The sequence below is a fragment of the Tenebrio molitor genome, chromosome 1 (assembly GCF_963966145.1).
Source record: "Tenebrio molitor chromosome 1, icTenMoli1.1, whole genome shotgun sequence".
Taxonomy (NCBI): Eukaryota; Metazoa; Arthropoda; class Insecta; order Coleoptera; family Tenebrionidae; genus Tenebrio; species Tenebrio molitor.
The window spans coordinates 12,769,340-12,779,332 of NC_091046.1; the positions used below are offsets into that span (position 1 = coordinate 12,769,340).

The 9,993-nt window shown below is 34.2% G+C and overlaps 1 long non-coding RNA gene across 1 annotated transcript; it reads right to left on the reverse strand.

The window, feature by feature from the left end:
- Positions 1-797: 797 nt before the first annotated feature.
- LOC138134140 (uncharacterized) lies at positions 798-1,297 on the reverse strand. The gene is made up of 2 exons (XR_011160652.1): positions 1,070-1,297; positions 798-957 (listed from the first exon to the last, which is right to left on the reverse strand). It is a non-coding gene; the product is annotated as an uncharacterized lncRNA (long non-coding RNA).
- Positions 1,298-9,993: the final 8,696 nt, after the last annotated feature.

Sequence of the window (9,993 nt, forward strand, 5' to 3'; positions counted from 1 at the left end):
ATTATAAACAACGATAACACTAAACAATATCGAAATGCGTAACTCATTGTTCATTTTTAAGCCTCCAAATCAAAGAGATGACATTATCGGTAAATGCCGTGAGTGTGACAAAGACAGAGACACTGCTCCCACTCAACCCAATAGTGTTTACCCCCAACACTTTTCGTCACACAAAAAGGTTGCCGATCAGAATTTCAAGACCGTCCCATAAAAAGTTTCACTTCAAAAATTAAATTTTCAAATTCTAGGGAATTTTGTATTAATTGGTAATTCAAGGTAACGGATACATCTGCAACATATGTTAAAAAGTAGAGTTTGGAAGTTTTTTGGTGTAAATGGCAATAATACACTGAAATATTGATAAAAATGTTCTTAGAGATCTATTAAACTACGAGTGCTTTAAGAGCTAGGCATAAACGACTCCAAATTGAATACAGTAATAGACCTATTAGAGACGTAGATTCTAAAAAAATTCCTTTAGTCTAATTACACACATTAACGGTCAGTAACAAATTTGATAGAATGGTATTAAACTGTAAAGGACCTGGGGCGGAGCTTAGCTTGCGCGGCCTTTAATACGTCAGTGGCGTAGAGAAAATGAGAATCACTGGGAATCACGACAGTGGCGCATCATGGGAAATTTTCACCGTAGAATAAAACGTTTAAAGCAGTTTATGATATAATCCATAATAATGAATAGGGAATTTTTGCCAGATTTGGAGGCGAAGTCTAGCATTATTATTTTATAATACTAATGTAATTTATGCATGCAGAATTGTGGATAAAAGTATTACACGTAAAATCAACTTTTTATTAAATTTTATAACTCCTGATTGTTTCTAACACACTGATTCGTGTTTCATAAATGCGATAACGCTGGCTATAATTTCGCGAGCTTGACTGTAAAATTTTCCCACGCTGGCCAAAAGTTTGATGCGAAGCCATTCCAAACAAAACCTACAAAATTCCGATGGTGTTAGTTAAGTTTTTATTTCATTTCATTTACAAGTCAATTGCTATTGAAAGTGAGGTTATAAAATTAATTTTCCTATTATTTTTTTGTACTTACGAAAACACTGTAAAGTTATCTTCAGTTAGCTTGTGAAGACAGATTTGAAGCCTTGGGTGAACTTGGTAAGCGTATAAAGCAAAGTGGTATAAATAAAATTGCACTGCATAAACATGTAAACAACTCTCTGACAAATCTCCCCTATTTTCCGGCGAATGGACTCGACCACACAGATTGGTTTTGCGCGCAGATCACGTGACCGTCCCTTTACACTTTATTACAAGTCTACGCATTATACATTTCTACCATCGTCAGTTTCTACGGAAGACGATAAAGGATTTGCTATCATTATTGTTAAATAAAGCAACAAATGTATAACAAACATTTTTAGGACAATAAAGGTCAACCAATAAGCAACAAGCAACATGTCAGTTTATAGAATATTATAGAAAAACAATTAAATATTTAATTCGAATTAAATTTTAATGCGCGATTAACACATGAATCCAAAACTTCGATTGGTTCAATCTGATCATGTGTTCAGTTAATCTCGCATTTGATTACGATTAACTTAATTTCGCTTCTGTAAACTGGCCCGTAATGTATAATAGGTAAAAATTATGTACTTTTATCATCTCGCTGTCTGAGAAAGAGCTTGACAGATGACAGAACTGTGAGAAAAATAAAAAATGTTTCAAGCCTTTGGTTTGTATAATATTAGTGCTTTTTATTTACTAATTATTACATCTTACGGAATGATAATAGATAAATACTAGATTGTTTAACAAGAAAAGAAAAGTGGGAATAACTTTCAAGAGCATGGAAGGATCACTTTACTTACGTGTTGAATTTCGAGAATAAATAATTCACGTACATTAATTCAGAACCTCGTTTGGTTTTGATTCTGTTAATTTTAAGTTAACACAAGAAGGTTTAAGGAATTAGGTTGTCTATTGTACCTTGAGATCAATTTATAATTAAAGGAGGCCATGACTTTAAAATTATATTGGCAACTCCGCTGACACGTTGAATTGTCAAAATGACGCTTTAAAATTCAATACAAAATTTGAAATGGCGAGTTAACAGTTGTATCCAGGTCAGGTGTTTGACACAATTGTTAACTCGCAGTTTCATGTTCTGTATTGTATTTTAAAGCGCCACTTTGACAAACCAAATCAAGATGTCAATGGTGTTGCGTGTTGCCAATCTAATTTTAAAGTCATAGCCAACTATAATTATAAATTTAAATGATCTCACGGTATTAGGGTTGACGTTCTTGTGAAAATTATTAAAACATTTACAGAAATGTCATTAATCATTATATATTTTGTAATAAAAAATGTGATTATTAAAAAAATATATAAAAAACGATAAGGTTGATACATCAGAATTCGGGAGCGAAAATAATTATTACAAAAGAAGAGAATTCATGTCAGTCGTTGTTTATGTACGAAATTTTTTATTAGAAAAAAACCCCACAGCACACGTACGGAATTTCAATAATGTCGTAGAATGTTTCATCTGACTAAACATATTCCTCTAACGAATCTCTGAGCCTGCCAGGCTTGCATCATACTCGGGGCTCCTTTGATAAGATATTCTCTTTGGTTTCAACTCATATTATAGAAATTCAACACTTCAACGATGCATTATTTATTTCTGCTGTTTATTTTGATTTTCGCATTGGTCGGTATAACGATTTGCCCCGCATCAACTTTTAAAAACTTACAAAGATTGTGCGTGGACTCCAAATTTGTCTAGTCGCTCTTGGTCTAAAACTCTCGTAAGTGTGCCACGTTTTAAATCCCAAGTATTGATACATTTATGTCCATTTTTAGTCGAGACACATTTTTAAAAAGTTGATGCGAGTATGTGACCAACGTAAGTAAAGGGATGCGACAGTACAACATCTTAGTTGATATTCCAGTCAGATATGTTATCCCTATGTTTACAATGTATAACAGCTCCCTTCTAGTTAGCGCAGTCTGTATGAATTGAATATGAAATTTCTCTTTGAGCAAAGACCGGCGGTTGAGGGCGCGGAGGCCGAAAGTGATGAACGGTAAAGACGCTTTGTATGTACCAAAGCTCCCCTGGTGACTACTGCACCAAATTAGATTATCACTCGTGATTACCTAACGCGCTATTTGCATAACATCTGCCATTAGATCACTCTATTTATATTATACTGGAGAGTTAATTAGAGCATCTTCAAGGGTTTTTCGCTTGTTTACGCTTTTCTCGCGCTCTTGTCTCGTCGACGCCTGTCATTCATTAGTATCGCTAGGAATTTTGGATGTGTCAATTAAGGCACTATTAAAACAGCGTCAAACAAAATTTATGTCAAATTTAATTGATCGATTAATTCAATTAACGGACCTAAATTTTGTTAATCAAGAATTTCTTGTGTTTTATGTACAATTTTTGTTTTTGGTTTTTCAATTTATATCGTGTGTTAATTAAATTTATCCTCAAAGTTGGCGTTGAAGAGTCGATTGTGAAAGCACCACTCGTCCGTCTGCAGAGTAAAAACGCAAACAACACAAGAAGTGAGGTTAGATGTAAACAACTTATCCGTGATCTGTAATAATCCGTGGTGCGTTCACAATCGACTCTTCAACGCCTACTTTGACGATAAATTTAAATAAACACCCGATACAATATGATCAAGAAAAAAAGGGGTAAAGGTCAGCTATGAAAAATACAATGTTTGTCAGTTTCGACATTTATGTGAATTTTATTTAACGATAGGGTTTCATTCGAGAGCACACATTATTCACGACAGAGGATTATTTTTGAAATGGGAAGTTAACGAAAGTTCATGGAAATATTTATTTTTTAAAGAAATATATTAGATACAAAATGTTCTATTCTAGTTTTTACAAAAAGGTTTTACATAAAAACCATGTTTGACTTTTTGAAGAAATACTTAGTGTAAATATCAGAGAATAAAAGCCTATGCGTTCAGAAATAATATCAATTGTATAATGTTATTATTAGATTATTTGATATTTTGGTAATTTCAGCTCGGGTTTAAAAGAAAAATTCTGCATAACAATTTTAATATTGTTAAAAAAGAGGATAACATAAATAATACCCCTCTGGTTGTTTATTTTTGCATTTCTTTGTTTTGTAAAAGACTGCGAGATCATTAAGGTAATTTTCATCACATTTTTTGAAGGTATATTCCTTAATTAAAAAGCCAAACAGCGTGTACATAATAAAATGTTATTATACTTTTACTGCTTATTGTGGAATTTTATAAATAAAGAATAATGGCGGTTGTATAAATAAAGAGATAATACCATAAGCACGTTTCATATTCTGTTGCGTTCATTTTGTTTGCAGAATCCGTGAAACAAGGAAACGAACGTGGTGGAAGCCTAATCTATAACTTGCCCCAACTTCTACAAACTTGATCCACTTTCAGGAATAACATGATCTCGTAGTTCGTTGAGTTCCGTTGGCGTAAACAAAACTTGAAGAAGTCATTACTCGTTAGTTACTAAATAGATCAGAAACTTATCTCAAGTTATAGAGAAACGTGAAATTTTTTAATCAACAGGTCGTAACTCACCGACGTGATCATAACAAAGTGGGTTGCTGCCGGGGATAATTAATCAACGAATTCAAATTCATTTGTACATTTTACAATTAACGTGGATAATGGAACGTATTCGAGGATAATCCAGCAAGTGTTATCAGATCGTACAGGTTCTGCATTACCGACCGCAACTGGCCGCGAATTAGCACTTCCAAATGAAGCCATTAGCCCTTTGCTCGCTAGACTGCTAGGCTGTTCTCCGATATTTAGGCGAGACGATCAATTAGCAACCCTAGTGGTGGCGAGTTTTAGCGTTCCTCTTGTGGAAGCTCTTACCACTGTACACTATACACAACACACATGAGAACTGCACGGATATTAAGCCAAAGAACAAGGGATTAGGCCCAAGCATCTAAACGAAAGTGGTTGAACAGAGGATTAGGCGCTTAGCAACCTGTTAAAAAGAACTATGGCCAAGATGCAGGCCATTCTGATGTCCGCTTTTTCACAGAATATCCTTATTGGTTTTTTCTTTTACTTGTTGCACATAGGCAGTTGCTTTTTCTAAAATATTTCCGGGATACTTAAAATTCACAGAACATCTTTCTTATAAACGTCACATTATTTTAGTACCGCACTGGTATCGCTACTGCTTCCATTCAGCTGTGTTATTAAATGTTGTTTCCTCTTAAAAATGCTTTATGTTACAGTCTGTCTCAGAATGCGTAATGTTTCTTCCCTCGAGATGCAGCTTTTAAAAGTTTTAATATCATAATTTAGACTGTAACATGTATTGGCCATGAATTTTAAATTATACTTACGTCATGTTAATTTACCGTCAAATTTTTTACTCATCCCATGAAGTTCTACAAAAAAAAAAAAAACGCCTTAAGTTGTTAGCACGACACGATGTTATCGTCCATCATAAATAACATGATTTGGTTGGGGTATTGGATCACGTGAACAAATATTTTAGTCATGTTCAAAGTCGACATTTATATTCTAATATGTATTTCAGTTAATGTTTAATACATTCACCTTGTAGCCTATACTTGTACTTAGTATTGTTATGTAGAAAATAGAAATTTATTATTCAAAATCATTTCTACCCCTGAAGAAGCTTAAAAGAAAATAAAGCGAAACTGTTAACTTTCAAGATGAACAATTGTACAGGTCATTATAAATGATTGTTCCATCGTAGTTGGCGTTGAACACACACACAAATTTTGGATGTGCCGTCAGCCTCGCAACGTTAGACAAACTAGTAGGCACATTTCCACTACCGCTAGTAGCGTCACGTGAGCGCCACCTATCGGCGATACTAGTTTAGTCCATCATGTTAGGAGGCTTGCGGCACATTCAACTACGTCACCAACGCCTACTGCGATGGGACATTCATAATGACCTGTATATTGTTATATCGCGCGTTCAAATAAAATCCTGGGAAGCCGTTGGAGACCGTCAGTTGATTAATTGGAGCATGTTGACAATTTAGAGCCAAAAAATCTGTCTTTTTTTTCTTTCTTTGCAATGTTTTACATTAAAAATAGAATAACGTAATGATTACTATTCTCGAAGCAAATACCTAAGGGCACCCTTTGCTGAAAACAATTGTCCCGATTGAACGTAAACAAATATCATTCGTGTCAAACGGCGGGAAATTTAAACTTTACACTGTTCTAAAGTTGCACAAGACAGTCATTGTCGAACGAGGGGGTTTTCGGGGCACGACGAGCGCTGCGAGGAGTGCTCTAAAGAAACGATGCAATGATATTTTAAGTTTTCTTTTGTGCAATGTGTGAAAGACAAATCAAAAGAAAATACTTATTGTTATTGTATTTTACATAGCTTGCTTGTCAGTCGATAAGGTGGAGAAAGAAAAAAAGAAAAAAGTCTTGTTTCCGTTTTTCCACAATTTCTTTCATTTGAAACTCTTGAAGACTAACATGTTTTTCAGAAATTTATAAAACAAGGTTTCATATCCACTTTTCCAACCAGCGTGGGAAGTAATTGACACTATCAATGATAAATAATGGTTGACAGATTTTTTCTTGTCGTGAAAGTTAGTTTTTCTTTTATGTTATTAACATTATCGAAACGTTCTTATTAGACATAAGTTTATTTTCATTTTCTTACTTAGGGCCGGATTTCAAGTCATGGTCGCAAATGGGTGGTGCAGCGCAAATGTGTAGCTATCTTTGTCCTACACATTAATTACCAATTTGCGTTATCTTTCTCGAAGTTGGAATTTTGCGCCGTTACCAAGTGCGACCGTCGCAAGTCAACTTGAAATCGGCCTCTTAGATAATTTTGTTTCACTTGCTTATTTAGCTTTTTAACCGTGTTGACTAATATCCTGGAAATTTTAAGTTACCAATGAAATTTTTTTAAATCCTAGAAACCATTAGCGATTTTTGCTTTAGCAAAATGATCTTGCAATTTTATTTTATTAATGTTATTTGTATTATTTTCAACTTTAAAAGCAAAAAAATAGATGCGAAGATATCACTGCCTTCGCACTCATGTGTAATTTTATTCATCCCGTTGGAGTTTTCGTTCATGTTCATGTTCATGTCAAAATAATATAAGTTTTAAAATACAGCGTGTAACAGAAATAAGTACATTCATTTTAACTGGTAGGTAATAAAACTCATCAAGAGTAACAACTTTTCTAATTTTTTTTTTCGTGAACGTTCTAGTTAATGAGTTAAAATTGTTTAAAATTTTCCAAAAATTTCGCTACCCGCCACTGGAGACCAGAAGTGACTATAAATGTGACGACCGTCTCTAAGCATTTTTACGAAATCAAAATACTGCCCATTATTAGAACCTGTGCTTAGAAGGTTTACACAAACGCCTCGTTAATTTATGGGGGGGGGGGGGGGAAATACTAAACAAAATTACCGATTTGGAAAAAAATGGTACATAGAAAAATTGTTTATCATGACGAGTTCTGTTACTGGTTAAAATATAATGTACTTATTTCTGTTACACCCTGTATGTATATTTTTTTTGTGAAATAGTGACATGTACCAGTAAAATCTTAAGCGAATTGAATGTATTGTTACAAATAGGTTAATAAATTACATTCTCTATCTGTACGACAAAAACAAATTTGCATTTTATTATGTAGTAAAAGTTTCGCAGCTTTATTCGCTCTGTTTTATACGGATATTTTAACATTTTGAGTAAACGGAACATCAAAACATAACTGTGATTGGATATAAAATTTATTAACGGATAAAAAGCAACAAACAATTTAATTTAAACCGAATGTAAGAAAACTGAAAAGGTTTTTTCTGAGTGTATTATGGAGTACAAAGAAAGCATTGTTTTGCTGTGTAAGGCGAAATCAGTTTTAGAATTTGGTTTTATGAACGGTTCTTGACTTCCTATCTCCGAAGCCGCATAAAATAGAAAATTAATTGGTAGATTCATCCCATGAAAGAGATTGAGAGGAAAATAAATGCATCGGTATTGGAAGTGGCAGCAGCAATGATATCTCCTCGCCTTGTCATTTTTCATCACCAGCGCCCTAACGGGAGTTGGCTATTGAACTTCCTTTTGGTCTGTAAGCGTGCCCCTCCTTTTGGTTTAATATTTCAACATTACACGCTTAATTGTTGAATATTGTCCGCGCCATCTCGATTCTGGGATTGTGAGGTTGTAAAATAGGATGCCATGAAAGGGTTTTACTGTTACAGCCCACAATTACTTTACATCGTTTTAATTGCTTCAGCGCTCTAGTTCCATCCTTGTCCCGGTTCGACTTAAATCTCTCCTTTCCTTTGGTGCACCGATTGCCATACTGTTTTTCGCCGAAATTTCAGTTTTAATTATGGAAAATAAACTAATGAGGCTGCTGATTGTTAGCGAACCGTTGAAAGAGGAGAAAATTACATTTGGCTGGTGAGACCGTTCAGCGGATTTGTCTGCTTGGTCGCTTTGTACCTTTCGAGCGCGAATGAAAATTTTTCATTATGTCATTATTCTTTCCAAAGACAACGACCGCGTCTGGTCGTGTTGCCGGCAGAAGAGAAAAACTACGGCAATATAGCTTTTTAATTGTCGACATTTGATTGCACACGACTAACCGGTTCTTCGAAGCCTTGTAGCTAGCAGGTCTGGTATAATTGCATTATACATGCAAAATACGGCATAAAGGGGTTAGTCCTTTTAACAACTTCTAAAATTAAATTAATCGGATACCCCTACACCTCGATTACAAGTTGCTTTTAATCAACATTACACGTTCCCACGGGATGACCCTTGGAGTAAATCGTTAAAAAATTACCGAGCACCGGAAAACAATCGCACCGACCTGTTCGAACAGAACTTTCATTATGTATTATGCCAATCTAATTTGTACAATGTACCAATTTTCATTCATTTACTCTTATTAATTTGGTAACGTATGCCGGTGGTGATTATTTCTGGATTCTGCGAGATAGAATTTTGGTGGTGCAGCGAAACGCTGCCTGTTTTTAAATAACTCCGAGGATGATGCAGGTCTGTGCTAGGTGCACAATTTCTGGCATCCAAAATTTTCTTAACAGCATTGCATAGCGTGCATAGCCACTGTGAGTGTAACATTCTTCGGTAATGTAAATGTTGGCCTACACAATTTCGTATGCTGCACAAATTTCTGCTTGTAATTGGAACATAATTCACAACGGTAATAAATTTTGTTTTTGAAAATTCTTAATGCAATTTGCAATAAGGAGAAAGTTAGGGGACGCTTTTATTTTGTATAATAATAATAATAATACATAATAACAACAGTGTATTGTGTGACAGAAGAGATTAAAGTACAACTTTTAATCTCGAGTCCACCGAGGGCAATAATTATACGAGGGTCGAAAAGACAACATATTCGGTGTATGTGCTACTTTTTATACGACTTAATCCATTTGTGTTGAGTGAGTGGGTGCAGTGATTTTAATATACATACGTAGGTATAATACGAGGATTAATATGAAATAAATTTGTTTCTTGTTTGTTTTTGTTCTTGTGAACATTTTTATGTGCTTTCCAAAACTACTTTTTATTTTCTCGTCCGGATATTACGTTATTGTTGCTTGAACACATTATTTCAATTTCAATCCCACTATCAATAAATTTAATTAAGTAGCCATAGTTTTACTTCCAAGGGACTAAAAGTGCGGCTTTACTCTTTTCCGAGAAACTAAAATAACCTTTTGTACAAAAGTTGTGGAAAAAATATTTTTAGCTGTAAATTGGATAATATCTATAAAACTTTTGCATTCAACGATTTATTTTAGATGAAATCTAATTTCGTTAAAAGCTTTTTCAATGAGTGCTTGAACAGAAAAAATCATAATAAAATTTTTAACATGTAGGACTAAAAACTCAGAAACATGTAGAAAAATCAAGTGAAGTTTTATATTTAGTGAATTGCTCACATCGGTAACTAAAAATA